At 48.6% G+C, this 13,601-nt stretch overlaps 9 non-coding genes across 9 annotated transcripts; all 9 read left to right on the top strand.

Moving 5' to 3' along the window:
• Positions 1-1,308: 1,308 nt before the first annotated feature.
• On the top strand, positions 1,309-1,427 carry LOC126308101 (5S ribosomal RNA). The gene has a single exon (XR_007554027.1). It is a non-coding gene; the product is annotated as a 5S ribosomal RNA (ribosomal RNA).
• A 1,136-nt stretch (positions 1,428-2,563) lies between these two features.
• Positions 2,564-2,682, top strand: LOC126308100 (5S ribosomal RNA). Its single transcript, XR_007554026.1, has one exon. It is a non-coding gene; the product is annotated as a 5S ribosomal RNA (ribosomal RNA).
• A 1,136-nt stretch (positions 2,683-3,818) lies between these two features.
• On the top strand, positions 3,819-3,937 carry LOC126308099 (5S ribosomal RNA). Its single transcript, XR_007554025.1, has one exon. It is a non-coding gene; the product is annotated as a 5S ribosomal RNA (ribosomal RNA).
• Positions 3,938-5,083: 1,146 nt separating this feature from the next.
• Positions 5,084-5,202, top strand: LOC126308098 (5S ribosomal RNA). The gene has a single exon (XR_007554024.1). It is a non-coding gene; the product is annotated as a 5S ribosomal RNA (ribosomal RNA).
• A 1,136-nt stretch (positions 5,203-6,338) lies between these two features.
• LOC126308097 (5S ribosomal RNA) lies at positions 6,339-6,457 on the top strand. The gene has a single exon (XR_007554023.1). It is a non-coding gene; the product is annotated as a 5S ribosomal RNA (ribosomal RNA).
• A 1,146-nt stretch (positions 6,458-7,603) lies between these two features.
• LOC126308096 (5S ribosomal RNA) lies at positions 7,604-7,722 on the top strand. The gene has a single exon (XR_007554022.1). It is a non-coding gene; the product is annotated as a 5S ribosomal RNA (ribosomal RNA).
• A 1,470-nt stretch (positions 7,723-9,192) lies between these two features.
• LOC126308095 (5S ribosomal RNA) lies at positions 9,193-9,311 on the top strand. Its single transcript, XR_007554021.1, has one exon. It is a non-coding gene; the product is annotated as a 5S ribosomal RNA (ribosomal RNA).
• Positions 9,312-10,781: 1,470 nt separating this feature from the next.
• On the top strand, positions 10,782-10,900 carry LOC126308094 (5S ribosomal RNA). The gene has a single exon (XR_007554020.1). It is a non-coding gene; the product is annotated as a 5S ribosomal RNA (ribosomal RNA).
• A 1,146-nt stretch (positions 10,901-12,046) lies between these two features.
• LOC126308092 (5S ribosomal RNA) lies at positions 12,047-12,165 on the top strand. Its single transcript, XR_007554019.1, has one exon. It is a non-coding gene; the product is annotated as a 5S ribosomal RNA (ribosomal RNA).
• Positions 12,166-13,601: the final 1,436 nt, after the last annotated feature.

Below are 13,601 nucleotides of genomic sequence, written 5' to 3'. Positions count from 1 at the left end.
TCCGCAAAACTCCACTACGTTGGTGTGGTGGATGACAGCTGGTCGCATGAAGATAACGGTCAGTATGAGTGGGTTTCCGATACACACTGTGTCCGAAAGTCCCATCGTCCTTTCTTTCAACCAAAACATCAAGAAATGGAAGTTTGCCATCACTTTCAATTTCCATGGTAAACTGAATGCTCGGATGTAGACAATTAAAATGATCCAAAAAACGATTCAAGGCATCAATTCCATGCGGCCAAACCATAAAAATGTCATCAACATATCTGAAAAAACACTTAGGTTTAAGAAACGAAGTTTTGAGTGCCATGTCCTCAAAGTCTTCCATAAAAAGGTTAGCGACTATGGGGGAGAGGGGACTCCCCATAGCCACTCCGTCAGTTTGCTCAAAATATACATCATTAAAAAGGAAATACGTCGAAGTCAACACATGACGACATAACTTGGTGGTTTCTTCATCTAATTTCTCACTGATTAGTGACAGGGACTCTTCAAGAGGAACCCGAGTAAAAAGAGAAATAACATCAAAGCTGACAAGCAAGTCAGAAGGACCAGAGTATAATGATTTTAATCGTCGAATGAAGTCAGACGAATTAGATATGTGATGTTCACATTTTCCCACATATGGCCTGAGGACCGAAGCTAAATATTTGGCCAAATTATAGGTAGGGGCGCCCAAGTTGCTGACAATGGGACGCAGAGGAATACCACTCTTATGTATTTTGGGTAAACCATACAATCTCGGAGGAACCGCCGCACCAGGATGAAGTTTCTTGATGACATCACTAGGTAAAGAGCTCTTCTTTAAAAGTGAGAGAGTCTTTCGTTTTATATTGTGTCTGGAGGACGAAATGATCCGGCTGCAAACCCGTGAAGAATATCAGCATGCTTCCATACTGATTTTAAACTATCGTAAGATACGATGTTAAGGAACTCAATTTGAAAAGAGTGCGCCAAGGAAGACTTCCAAAGAGTCTCTGGAAATAACAAAACAGTGTGAAGTGACAGAAATGTTGTGAAATACGTCAGGGCATATTGTTTTGTAGCAGTGCACAACGGCAAATTTGTAAACAAAAATTTACCTTTCGTCGCTACAAGAGATGGATACTTTGTCGAACAAACGAATGACAGGCGGTGCAACGAGCAGCTGTGTTGTGCGTCTGACCCACGTGGCGGCGCGCCGCACTGCGCGTCGCCTTCGAGGTGGAAGGACGTGCTTTGCGTCAAATGTGCCACCGAAGACGGCGATTGCGTGTGTTGGGAGGAGAGGCGAAGCCTTCTTCTGCCGTGCGGCTACTGTATAAGGACGCCAACGGCCATACCATGTTGAATACACCGGTTCTCGTCCGATCACCGAAGTTAAGCAACATCGGGCCCGGTTAGTACTTGGATGGGTGACCGCCTGGGAACACCGGGTGCTGTTGGCTCCCTCTCTTCTTCTAAATTTTATGTCACTACACCTGCCAGTCCTCTTTTCATACAAACTCTCAGGTGCGACAAAGATGCTTCCACAAGCATTTTAAACCACTGTATTAAATGTAAGATGCAAAATTACAGTAATGAACTCAGTTTGAACAAGAATGCGCGGAGGAAGAGTGCTAGGAACTCGTTGAAAATAACGAAACACTGCGAATCGACAGATGTGCTCTTAAAATGCGTCAGAGCCTACTGTTTTGTAGGAGCGCTAAATTCCAATTTTGTAGCAGTGCACAACGGCAAATTTGTAAACAAAAATTAACCTTTCGTCGCTACAAGAGATGGATACTTTGCCGAACAGCCTGTGTCTTGTGTGCATGTTTTCGCACCTTTCCACGGCATGGCGCAGCACAGAGCGGCTCTGGTAGCTCCGAACGGCCGCACACGGCGCCTCGGACACGCCGGTTCGGCCCGCGCCCATCTCGCAGATGCTTCTCGTACTTGTGCTGTCATATGGACCGCGACCCGAGCGGCAGTCGAGCAAAGTCGGGACAAGTCGGGACGGAAGGGGACAGCCGAGAATGCACCGTGCGAATTACGCAAATATCTGGAAGCGCGACGCGTGTCAGGCAGGTGAGACCGCTTCCCTCTGTCTTCATTTCTTGCTTTCTTGTCACTACCCCTGCCAGCCCTTTTTTCATGCTACCTTTCTCATGTGACAAAGATGCTTCCATACTGATTTTAAACTATCGTAAGATACGATGTTAAGGAACTCAATTTGAAAAGAGTGCGCCAAGGAAGACTTCCAAAGAGTCTCTGGAAATAACAAAACAGTGTGAAGTGACAGAAATGTTGTGAAATACGTCAGGGCATATTGTTTTGTAGCAGTGCACAACGGCAAATTTGTAAACAAAAATTTACCTTTCGTCGCTACAAGAGATGGATACTTTGTCGAACAAACGAATGACAGGCGGTGCAACGAGCAGCTGTGTTGTGCGTCTGACCCACGTGGCGGCGCGCCGCACTGCGCGTCGCCTTCGAGGTGGAAGGACGTGCTTTGCGTCAAATGTGCCACCGAAGACGGCGATTGCGTGTGTTGGGAGGAGAGGCGAAGCCTTCTTCTGCCGTGCGGCTACTGTATAAGGACGCCAACGGCCATACCATGTTGAATACACCGGTTCTCGTCCGATCACCGAAGTTAAGCAACATCGGGCCCGGTTAGTACTTGGATGGGTGACCGCCTGGGAACACCGGGTGCTGTTGGCTCCCTCTCTTCTTCTAAATTTTATGTCACTACACCTGCCAGTCCTCTTTTCATACAAACTCTCAGGTGCGACAAAGATGCTTCCACAAGCATTTTAAACCACTGTATTAAATGTAAGATGCAAAATTACAGTAATGAACTCAGTTTGAACAAGAATGCGCGGAGGAAGAGTGCTAGGAACTCGTTGAAAATAACGAAACACTGCGAATCGACAGATGTGCTCTTAAAATGCGTCAGAGCCTACTGTTTTGTAGGAGCGCTAAATTCCAATTTTGTAGCAGTGCACAACGGCAAATTTGTAAACAAAAATTAACCTTTCGTCGCTACAAGAGATGGATACTTTGCCGAACAGCCTGTGTCTTGTGTGCATGTTTTCGCACCTTTCCACGGCATGGCGCAGCACAGAGCGGCTCTGGTAGCTCCGAACGGCCGCACACGGCGCCTCGGACACGCCGGTTCGGCCCGCGCCCATCTCGCAGATGCTTCTCGTACTTGTGCTGTCATATGGACCGCGACCCGAGCGGCAGTCGAGCAAAGTCGGGACAAGTCGGGACGGAAGGGGACAGCCGAGAATGCACCGTGCGAATTACGCAAATATCTGGAAGCGCGACGCGTGTCAGGCAGGTGAGACCGCTTCCCTCTGTCTTCATTTCTTGCTTTCTTGTCACTACCCCTGCCAGCCCTTTTTTCATGCTACCTTTCTCATGTGACAAAGATGCTTCCATACTGATTTTAAACTATCGTAAGATACGATGTTAAGGAACTCAATTTGAAAAGAGTGCGCCAAGGAAGACTTCCAAAGAGTCTCTGGAAATAACAAAACAGTGTGAAGTGACAGAAATGTTGTGAAATACGTCAGGGCATATTGTTTTGTAGCAGTGCACAACGGCAAATTTGTAAACAAAAATTTACCTTTCGTCGCTACAAGAGATGGATACTTTGTCGAACAAACGAATGACAGGCGGTGCAACGAGCAGCTGTGTTGTGCGTCTGACCCACGTGGCGGCGCGCCGCACTGCGCGTCGCCTTCGAGGTGGAAGGACGTGCTTTGCGTCAAATGTGCCACCGAAGACGGCGATTGCGTGTGTTGGGAGGAGAGGCGAAGCCTTCTTCTGCCGTGCGGCTACTGTATAAAGACGCCAACGGCCATACCATGTTGAATACACCGGTTCTCGTCCGATCACCGAAGTTAAGCAACATCGGGCCCGGTTAGTACTTGGATGGGTGACCGCCTGGGAACACCGGGTGCTGTTGGCTCCCTCTCTTCTTCTAAATTTTATGTCACTACACCTGCCAGTCCTCTTTTCATACAAACTCTCAGGTGCGACAAAGATGCTTCCACAAGCATTTTAAACCACTGTATTAAATGTAAGATGCAAAATTACAGTAATGAACTCAGTTTGAACAAGAATGCGTGGAGGAAGAGTGCTAGGAACTCGTTGAAAATAACGAAACACTGCGAATCGACAGATGTGCTCTTAAAATGCGTCAGAGCCTACTGTTTTGTAGGAGCGCTAAATTCCAATTTTGTAGCAGTGCACAACGGCAAATTTGTAAACAAAAATTAACCTTTCGTCGCTACAAGAGATGGATACTTTGCCGAACAGCCTGTGTCTTGTGTGCATGTTTTCGCACCTTTCCACGGCACGGCGCAGCACAGAGCGGCTCTGGTAGCTCCGAACGGCCGCACACGGCGCCTCGGACACGCCGGTTCGGCCCGCGCCCATCTCGCAGATGCTTCTCGTACTTGTGCTGTCATATGGACCGCGACCCGAGCGGCAGCGAGCGGCAGTCGAGCAAAGTCGGGACAAGTCGGGACGGAAGGGGACAGCCGAGAATGCACCGTGCGAATTACGCAAATATCTGGAAGCGCGACGCGTGTCAGGCAGGTGAGACCGCTTCCCTCTGTCTTCATTTCTTGCTTTCTTGTCACTACCCCTGCCAGCCCTTTTTTCATGCTACCTTTCTCATGTGACAAAGATGCTTCCATACTGATTTTAAACTATCGTAAGATACGATGTTAAGGAACTCAATTTGAAAAGAGTGCGCCAAGGAAGACTTCCAAAGAGTCTCTGGAAATAACAAAACAGTGTGAAGTGACAGAAATGTTGTGAAATACGTCAGGGCATATTGTTTTGTAGCAGTGCACAACGGCAAATTTGTAAACAAAAATTTACCTTTCGTCGCTACAAGAGATGGATACTTTGTCGAACAAACGAATGACAGGCGGTGCAACGAGCAGCTGTGTTGTGCGTCTGACCCACGTGGCGGCGCGCCGCACTGCGCGTCGCCTTCGAGGTGGAAGGACGTGCTTTGCGTCAAATGTGCCACCGAAGACGGCGATTGCGTGTGTTGGGAGGAGAGGCGAAGCCTTCTTCTGCCGTGCGGCTACTGTATAAGGACGCCAACGGCCATACCATGTTGAATACACCGGTTCTCGTCCGATCACCGAAGTTAAGCAACATCGGGCCCGGTTAGTACTTGGATGGGTGACCGCCTGGGAACACCGGGTGCTGTTGGCTCCCTCTCTTCTTCTAAATTTTATGTCACTACACCTGCCAGTCCTCTTTTCATACAAACTCTCAGGTGCGACAAAGATGCTTCCACAAGCATTTTCAACCACTGTATTAAATGTAAGATGCAAAATTACAGTAATGAACTCAGTTTGAACAAGAATGCGCGGAGGAAGAGTGCTAGGAACTCGTTGAAAATAACGAAACACTGCGAATCGACAGATGTGCTCTTAAAATGCGTCAGAGCCTACTGTTTTGTAGGAGCGCTAAATTCCAATTTTGTAGCAGTGCACAACGGCAAATTTGTAAACAAAAATTAACCTTTCGTCGCTACAAGAGATGGATACTTTGCCGAACAGCCTGTGTCTTGTGTGCATGTTTTCGCACCTTTCCACGGCATGGCGCAGCACAGAGCGGCTCTGGTAGCTCCGAACGGCCGCACACGGCGCCTCGGACACGCCGGTTCGGCCCGCGCCCATCTCGCAGATGCTTCTCGTACTTGTGCTGTCATATGGACCGCGACCCGAGCGGCAGTCGAGCAAAGTCGGGACAAGTCGGGACGGAAGGGGACAGCCGAGAATGCACCGTGCGAATTACGCAAATATCTGGAAGCGCGACGCGTGTCAGGCAAGTGAGACCGCTTCCCTCTGTCTTCATTTCTTGCTTTCTTGTCACTACCCCTGCCAGCCCTTTTTTCATGCTACCTTTCTCATGTGACAAAGATGCTTCCATACTGATTTTAAACTATCGTAAGATACGATGTTAAGGAACTCAATTTGAAAAGAGTGCGCCAAGGAAGACTTCCAAAGAGTCTCTGGAAATAACAAAACAGTGTGAAGTGACAGAAATGTTGTGAAATACGTCAGGGCATATTGTTTTGTAGCAGTGCACAACGGCAAATTTGTAAACAAAAATTTACCTTTCGTCGCTACAAGAGATGGATACTTTGTCGAACAAACGAATGACAGGCGGTGCAACGAGCAGCTGTGTTGTGCGTCTGACCCACGTGGCGGCGCGCCGCACTGCGCGTCGCCTTCGAGGTGGAAGGACGTGCTTTGCGTCAAATGTGCCACCGAAGACGGCGATTGCGTGTGTTGGGAGGAGAGGCGAAGCCTTCTTCTGCCGTGCGGCTACTGTATAAGGACGCCAACGGCCATACCATGTTGAATACACCGGTTCTCGTCCGATCACCGAAGTTAAGCAACATCGGGCCCGGTTAGTACTTGGATGGGTGACCGCCTGGGAACACCGGGTGCTGTTGGCTCCCTCTCTTCTTCTAAATTTTATGTCACTACACCTGCCAGTCCTCTTTTCATACAAACTCTCAGGTGCGACAAAGATGCTTCCACAAGCATTTTCAACCACTGTATTAAATGTAAGATGCAAAATTACAGTAATGAACTCAGTTTGAACAAGAATGCGCGGAGGAAGAGTGCTAGGAACTCGTTGAAAATAACGAAACACTGCGAATCGACAGATGTGCTCTTAAAATGCGTCAGAGCCTACTGTTTTGTAGGAGCGCTAAATTCCAATTTTGTAGCAGTGCACAACGGCAAATTTGTAAACAAAAATTAACCTTTCGTCGCTACAAGAGATGGATACTTTGCCGAACAGCCTGTGTCTTGTGTGCATGTTTTCGCACCTTTCCACGGCACGGCGCAGCACAGAGCGGCTCTGGTAGCTCCGAACGGCCGCACACGGCGCCTCGGACACGCCGGTTCGGCCCGCGCCCATCTCGCAGATGCTTCTCGTACTTGTGCTGTCATATGGACCGCGACCCGAGCGGCAGCGAGCGGCAGTCGAGCAAAGTCGGGACAAGTCGGGACGGAAGGGGACAGCCGAGAATGAACCGTGCAAATTACGCAAATATCTGGAAGCGCGACGAGTGTCAGGCAGGTGAGAACGCTTCCCTCTGTCTTCATTTCTTGCTATCTTGTCACTACCCCTGCCAGCCCTTTTTTCATGCTACCTTTCTCATGTGACAAAGATGCTTCCATACTGATTTTAAACTATCGTAAGATACGATATTAAGGAACTCAGTTTGAAAAGAGTGCGCCAAGGAAGACTTCCAAAGAGTCTCTGGAAATAACAAAACAGTATGAAGTGACAGAAATGTTGTGAAATACGTCAGGGCATATTGTTTTGTAGCAGTGCACAACGGCAAATTTGTAAACAAAAATTTACCTTCCATCGCTACAAGAGATGGATACTTTGTCGAACAAACGAATGACAGGCGGTGCAACGAGCAGCTGTGTTGTGCGTCTGACCCACGTGGCGGCGCGCTGCACTGCGCGTCGCCTTCGAGGTGGAAGGACGTGCTTTGCGTCAAATGTGCCACCGAAAACGGCGATTGCGTGTGTTGGGAGGAGAGGCGAAGCCTTCTTCTGCCGTGCGGCTACTGTATAAGGACGCCAACGGCCATACCATGTTGAATACACCGGTTCTCGTCCGATCACCGAAGTTAAGCAACATCGGGCCCGGTTAGTACTTGGATGGGTGACCGCCTGGGAACACCGGGTGCTGTTGGCTCCCTCTCTTCTTTTAAATTTTATGTCACTACACCTGCCAGCCCTCTTTTCATGAAAAACTCTCAGGTGCGACAAAGATGCTTCCACAAGCATTTTAAACTACTGTATTAAACGTAAGATGCGAAATTACAGTAATGAACTCAGTTTGAACAAGAATGCGCGGAGGAAGAGTGCTAGGATCTCGTTGAAAATAACGAAACACTGCGAATCGACAGATGTGCTCTGAAACGCGTCAGAGAGTACTGTTTTGTAGGAGCGCTAAATTCCAAAAACTAACTACATTAAAGAAAGACCTGTTCCCGTCCGACCACCGAAGAAAAGCAACAACGTCAGTATTCGGATCGGCGACCGCCTGGGAACTCTGGCTGTCTTCATTTCTTGCTTTCTTGTCACTACTCCTGCCAGCCCTTTTTTCATGCTACCTTTCTCATGTGACAAAGATGCTTCCATACTGATTTTAAACTATCGTAAGATACGATATTAAGGAACTCAGTTTGAAAAGAGTGCGCCAAGTAAGACTTCCAAAGAGTCTCTGGAATAATAAAAACAGTATGAAGTGACAGAAAAGTTGCGAAAAACGTCAGGGCATATTCTTTTGTAGCAGTGCACAAGGGCAAATTTGTAAACAAAAATTTACCTTTCGTCGCTACAAGAGATGTATACTTTGCCGAAAAGCCTGTGTCTTGTGTGCATGTTTTCGCACCTTTCCACGGCACAGCGCAGCACAGAGCGGCACTGGTAGCTCCGAACGCCCGCACACGGCGCCTCGGACTCGCCGGTTCGGGCCGCGCCCATCTCGCAGATGCTTCTCGTACTTGTGCTGTCATATGGACCGCGACCCGAGCGGCAGCGAGCGGCAGTCGAGCAAAGTCGGGACAAGTCGGGACGGAAGGGGACAGCCGAGAATGAACCGTGCAAATTACGCAGATATCTGGAAGCGCGACGAGTGTCAGGCAGGTGAGAACGCTTCCCTCTGTCTTCATTTCTTGCTATCTTGTCACTACCCCTGCCAGCCCTTTTTTCATGCTACCTTTCTCATGTGACAAAGATGCTTCCATACTGATTTTAAACTATCGTAAGATACGATATTAAGGAACTCAGTTTGAAAAGAGTGCGCCAAGGAAGACTTCCAAAGAGTCTCTGGAAATAACAAAACAGTATGAAGTGACAGAAATGTTGTGAAATACGTCAGGGCATATTGTTTTGTAGCAGTGCACAACGGCAAATTTGTAAACAAAAATTTACCTTCCATCGCTACAAGAGATGGATACTTTGTCGAACAAACGAATGACAGGCGGTGCAACGAGCAGCTGTGTTGTGCGTCTGACCCACGTGGCGGCGCGCCGCACTGCGCGTCGCCTTCGAGGTGGAAGGACGTGCTTTGCGTCAAATGTGCCACCGAAAACGGCGATTGCGTGTGTTGGGAGGAGAGGCGAAGCCTTCTTCTGCCGTGCGGCTACTGTATAAGGACGCCAACGGCCATACCATGTTGAATACACCGGTTCTCGTCCGATCACCGAAGTTAAGCAACATCGGGCCCGGTTAGTACTTGGATGGGTGACCGCCTGGGAACACCGGGTGCTGTTGGCTCCCTCTCTTCTTTTAAATTTTATGTCACTACACCTGCCAGCCCTCTTTTCATGAAAAACTCTCAGGTGCGACAAAGATGCTTCCACAAGCATTTTAAACTACTGTATTAAACGTAAGATGCGAAATTACAGTAATGAACTCAGTTTGAACAAGAATGCGCGGAGGAAGAGTGCTAGGATCTCGTTGAAAATAACGAAACACTGCGAATCGACAGATGTGCTCTGAAACGCGTCAGAGAGTACTGTTTTGTAGGAGCGCTAAATTCCAAAAACTAACTACATTAAAGAAAGACCTGTTCCCGTCCGACCACCGAAGAAAAGCAACAACGTCAGTATTCGGATCGGCGACCGCCTGGGAACTCTGGCTGTCTTCATTTCTTGCTTTCTTGTCACTACTCCTGCCAGCCCTTTTTTCATGCTACCTTTCTCATGTGACAAAGATGCTTCCATACTGATTTTAAACTATCGTAAGATACGATATTAAGGAACTCAGTTTGAAAAGAGTGCGCCAAGTAAGACTTCCAAAGAGTCTCTGGAATAATAAAAACAGTATGAAGTGACAGAAAAGTTGTGAAAAACGTCAGGGCATATTGTTTTGTAGCAGTGCACAAGGGCAAATTTGTAAACAAAAATTTACCTTTCGTCGCTACAAGAGATGTATACTTTGCCGAAAAGCCTGTGTCTTGTGTGCATGTTTTCGCACCTTTCCACGGCACAGCGCAGCACAGAGCGGCACTGGTAGCTCCGAACGCCCGCACACGGCGCCTCGGACTCGCCGGTTCGGGCCGCGCCCATCTCGCAGATGCTTCTCGTACTTGTGCTGTCATATGGACCGCGACCCGAGCGGCAGCGAGCGGCAGTCGAGCAAAGTCGGGACAAGTCGGGACGGAAGGGGACAGCCGAGAATGCACCGTGCGAATTACGCAAATATCTGGAAGCGCGACGCGTGTCAGGCAGGTGAGACCGCTTCCCTCTGTCTTCATTTCTTGCTTTCTTGTCACTACCCCTGCCAGCCCTTTTTTCATGCTACCTTTCTCATGTGACAAAGATGCTTCCATACTGATTTTAAACTATCGTAAGATACGATGTTAAGGAACTCAATTTGAAAAGAGTGCGCCAAGGAAGACTTCCAAAGAGTCTCTGGAAATAACAAAACAGTGTGAAGTGACAGAAATGTTGTGAAATACGTCAGGGCATATTGTTTTGTAGCAGTGCACAACGGCAAATTTGTAAACAAAAATTTACCTTTCGTCGCTACAAGAGATGGATACTTTGTCGAACAAACGAATGACAGGCGGTGCAACGAGCAGCTGTGTTGTGCGTCTGACCCACGTGGCGGCGCGCCGCACTGCGCGTCGCCTTCGAGGTGGAAGGACGTGCTTTGCGTCAAATGTGCCACCGAAGACGGCGATTGCGTGTGTTGGGAGGAGAGGCGAAGCCTTCTTCTGCCGTGCGGCTACTGTATAAGGACGCCAACGGCCATACCATGTTGAATACACCGGTTCTCGTCCGATCACCGAAGTTAAGCAACATCGGGCCCGGTTAGTACTTGGATGGGTGACCGCCTGGGAACACCGGGTGCTGTTGGCTCCCTCTCTTCTTCTAAATTTTATGTCACTACACCTGCCAGTCCTCTTTTCATACAAACTCTCAGGTGCGACAAAGATGCTTCCACAAGCATTTTCAACCACTGTATTAAATGTAAGATGCAAAATTACAGTAATGAACTCAGTTTGAACAAGAATGCGCGGAGGAAGAGTGCTAGGAACTCGTTGAAAATAACGAAACACTGCGAATCGACAGATGTGCTCTTAAAATGCGTCAGAGCCTACTGTTTTGTAGGAGCGCTAAATTCCAATTTTGTAGCAGTGCACAACGGCAAATTTGTAAACAAAAATTAACCTTTCGTCGCTACAAGAGATGGATACTTTGCCGAACAGCCTGTGTCTTGTGTGCATGTTTTCGCACCTTTCCACGGCACGGCGCAGCACAGAGCGGCTCTGGTAGCTCCGAACGGCCGCACACGGCGCCTCGGACACGCCGGTTCGGCCCGCGCCCATCTCGCAGATGCTTCTCGTACTTGTGCTGTCATATGGACCGCGACCCGAGCGGCAGCGAGCGGCAGTCGAGCAAAGTCGGGACAAGTCGGGACGGAAGGGGACAGCCGAGAATGAACCGTGCAAATTACGCAAATATCTGGAAGCGCGACGAGTGTCAGGCAGGTGAGAACGCTTCCCTCTGTCTTCATTTCTTGCTATCTTGTCACTACCCCTGCCAGCCCTTTTTTCATGCTACCTTTCTCATGTGACAAAGATGCTTCCATACTGATTTTAAACTATCGTAAGATACGATATTAAGGAACTCAGTTTGAAAAGAGTGCGCCAAGGAAGACTTCCAAAGAGTCTCTGGAAATAACAAAACAGTATGAAGTGACAGAAATGTTGTGAAATACGTCAGGGCATATTGTTTTGTAGCAGTGCACAACGGCAAATTTGTAAACAAAAATTTACCTTCCATCGCTACAAGAGATGGATACTTTGTCGAACAAACGAATGACAGGCGGTGCAACGAGCAGCTGTGTTGTGCGTCTGACCCACGTGGCGGCGCGCTGCACTGCGCGTCGCCTTCGAGGTGGAAGGACGTGCTTTGCGTCAAATGTGCCACCGAAAACGGCGATTGCGTGTGTTGGGAGGAGAGGCGAAGCCTTCTTCTGCCGTGCGGCTACTGTATAAGGACGCCAACGGCCATACCATGTTGAATACACCGGTTCTCGTCCGATCACCGAAGTTAAGCAACATCGGGCCCGGTTAGTACTTGGATGGGTGACCGCCTGGGAACACCGGGTGCTGTTGGCTCCCTCTCTTCTTTTAAATTTTATGTCACTACACCTGCCAGCCCTCTTTTCATGAAAAACTCTCAGGTGCGACAAAGATGCTTCCACAAGCATTTTAAACTACTGTATTAAACGTAAGATGCGAAATTACAGTAATGAACTCAGTTTGAACAAGAATGCGCGGAGGAAGAGTGCTAGGATCTCGTTGAAAATAACGAAACACTGCGAATCGACAGATGTGCTCTGAAACGCGTCAGAGAGTACTGTTTTGTAGGAGCGCTAAATTCCAAAAACTAACTACATTAAAGAAAGACCTGTTCCCGTCCGACCACCGAAGAAAAGCAACAACGTCAGTATTCGGATCGGCGACCGCCTGGGAACTCTGGCTGTCTTCATTTCTTGCTTTCTTGTCACTACTCCTGCCAGCCCTTTTTTCATGCTACCTTTCTCATGTGACAAAGATGCTTCCATACTGATTTTAAACTATCGTAAGATACGATATTAAGGAACTCAGTTTGAAAAGAGTGCGCCAAGTAAGACTTCCAAAGAGTCTCTGGAATAATAAAAACAGTATGAAGTGACAGAAAAGTTGTGAAAAACGTCAGGGCATATTGTTTTGTAGCAGTGCACAAGGGCAAATTTGTAAACAAAAATTTACCTTTCGTCGCTACAAGAGATGTATACTTTGCCGAAAAGCCTGTGTCTTGTGTGCATGTTTTCGCACCTTTCCACGGCACAGCGCAGCACAGAGCGGCACTGGTAGCTCCGAACGCCCGCACACGGCGCCTCGGACTCGCCGGTTCGGGCCGCGCCCATCTCGCAGATGCTTCTCGTACTTGTGCTGTCATATGGACCGCGACCCGAGCGGCAGCGAGCGGCAGTCGAGCAAAGTCGGGACAAGTCGGGACGGAAGGGGACAGCCGAGAATGCACCGTGCGAATTACGCAAATATCTGGAAGCGCGACGCGTGTCAGGCAGGTGAGACCGCTTCCCTCTGTCTTCATTTCTTGCTTTCTTGTCACTACCCCTGCCAGCCCTTTTTTCATGCTACCTTTCTCATGTGACAAAGATGCTTCCATACTGATTTTAAACTATCGTAAGATACGATGTTAAGGAACTCAATTTGAAAAGAGTGCGCCAAGGAAGACTTCCAAAGAGTCTCTGGAAATAACAAAACAGTGTGAAGTGACAGAAATGTTGTGAAATACGTCAGGGCATATTGTTTTGTAGCAGTGCACAACGGCAAATTTGTAAACAAAAATTTACCTTTCGTCGCTACAAGAGATGGATACTTTGTCGAACAAACGAATGACAGGCGGTGCAACGAGCAGCTGTGTTGTGCGTCTGACCCACGTGGCGGCGCGCCGCACTGCGCGTCGCCTTCGAGGTGGAAGGACGTGCTTTGCGTCAAATGTGCCACCGAAGACGGCGATTGCGTGTGTTGGGAGGAGAGGCGAA

Source organism: Schistocerca gregaria, unplaced genomic scaffold (assembly GCF_023897955.1).
Source record: "Schistocerca gregaria isolate iqSchGreg1 unplaced genomic scaffold, iqSchGreg1.2 ptg000355l, whole genome shotgun sequence".
In the NCBI taxonomy this organism is placed as follows: Eukaryota; Metazoa; Arthropoda; class Insecta; order Orthoptera; family Acrididae; genus Schistocerca; species Schistocerca gregaria.
Note: the sequence above shows the minus strand (reverse complement) of the source record. Positions and strands in the feature narration are given on the sequence as shown.